The following is a 1,505-nucleotide window of genomic DNA, read 5'->3' as shown; positions in this document are numbered from 1 at the left end:
GTCGATTGGCCAAAATTTTGTTGAGAAGTTTTGCATCAATGTTCAAAGAAATGGGTCTATACTTCTCTTTCTTTGATGAGTCCCTGCCTGGTTTTGGGATGAGGGTTATGATGGCTTCATAGAATGTGTTCGGTAGTGAGCTTTCTCTTTCAATTTCATTGAAGAGTTGGAGGAGTATTGGTGTGAGCTCTGCTTTGAAGGCCTTGTAAAATTCCGCTGTAAAACCATCTGGTCCTGGACTTTTCTTAGCTGGGAGGTCTCTTATTGCTGTTTCTATTTCAATGCTTGATATGGGCCTGTTAAGCTGGTTTAAAAAAATATGGAACGCTTCACGAATTTGCGTGTCATCCTTGCGCAGGGGCCATGCTAATCTTCTCTGTATCGTTCCAATTTTAGTATATGTGCTGCCGAAGCGAACACTGTTCTACACTTTTTTACTTAACATTTTCCAGGGGTATGTATTCATGTTTCTAAGAAATGTTCACAGCAGTTAAAAGATGCTTTTGTGAAATTAATGTGCTACATTTTTTGTTGTGGGTGTTGTTTTTAGTGGTTAATTGGAGATAAGAATCTAACAAGTACTTTTCTGTCTGGGCTAGTTTTGGAAACAATTCTAAGATGTCAGCACCCAGACTAGCTCTTATTATAAGGGTGAGTTACCGGCACTTGATTTCATGAAGTTTTTTTTTTTAATTTTAATTATATTTTAAGATACTTGTTTCACTATAATGTATATCATTCTACACATAAATTTAGATATATGTATATATTTTTGAGGACAAATAATCTCTAAAAATATACTATTCTAGACATAACATTTATATATATAGAGAGAAGACAGATATATATATATAGAGAGAGAAGACAGACTCGCTCTAAAAATTTTATGCTACTATTTTTGACCTTTTTCATTTCAAAGATATACAGTCTATTTTTCTAAAAGTTTCCTAGAATAAAATAACTAATATTTCAATAGAAAGTAGAGTTTATTACTTTCAAGGGAATTTTAGATATACACATGATATTATAGTAACATTTACAGTATATTCCTTGAAAAGGTTCTGCCCAAACTCTTAAATATTTGATTGTAGTTAGGGGAAGAGAAGAAGTTAATTCATACTGATTAGGAAATTGCAATGCTTCAAAAAATCTATTCCATAATTTGTTATAAGCACATAGTCAAACTACCTGATATGGTTTAGGTTTTTTGTTTATTTGTTCAAAATTTCAATATGAATTCATGCACAGTGGTAACATTAAAATTATTAATCAAAAGACAAATAATAAAATTATAGACACATATCCGACATTCAATAATTAGCACTTATGTTGCTAATAATAATTTTGATGGGGAGGATGATGACCACAGTGTAGCCTGATAATGACGATGTTGTGATTGAAAAGGAAAAAAAAATACGTAGATATCTTTGAAGCTGGATTTATCACATTGAATGCATAGTTATAAACAGCGTTGGATTACATACAATAAGAATAAGAGGAGGAGG

The 1,505-nt window shown here is 32.0% G+C and overlaps 1 non-coding gene across 1 annotated transcript; it reads right to left on the bottom strand.

Annotated features, from left to right (window-relative positions):
* Nucleotides 1–313: 313 nt before the first annotated feature.
* Nucleotides 314–420, bottom strand: LOC138830227 (U6 spliceosomal RNA). Its single transcript, XR_011372933.1, has one exon. It is a non-coding gene; the product is annotated as a U6 spliceosomal RNA (small nuclear RNA).
* Between the last annotated feature and the right edge of the window lie 1,085 nt (nucleotides 421–1,505).

This window comes from Dipodomys merriami, unplaced genomic scaffold, assembly GCF_024711535.1.
Source record: "Dipodomys merriami isolate MVZ:Mamm:240054 unplaced genomic scaffold, mDipMer1.0.p SCAF_186, whole genome shotgun sequence".
Classification (NCBI taxonomy): domain Eukaryota; kingdom Metazoa; phylum Chordata; class Mammalia; order Rodentia; family Heteromyidae; genus Dipodomys; species Dipodomys merriami.
Note: the sequence above shows the minus strand (reverse complement) of the source record. Positions and strands in the feature narration are given on the sequence as shown.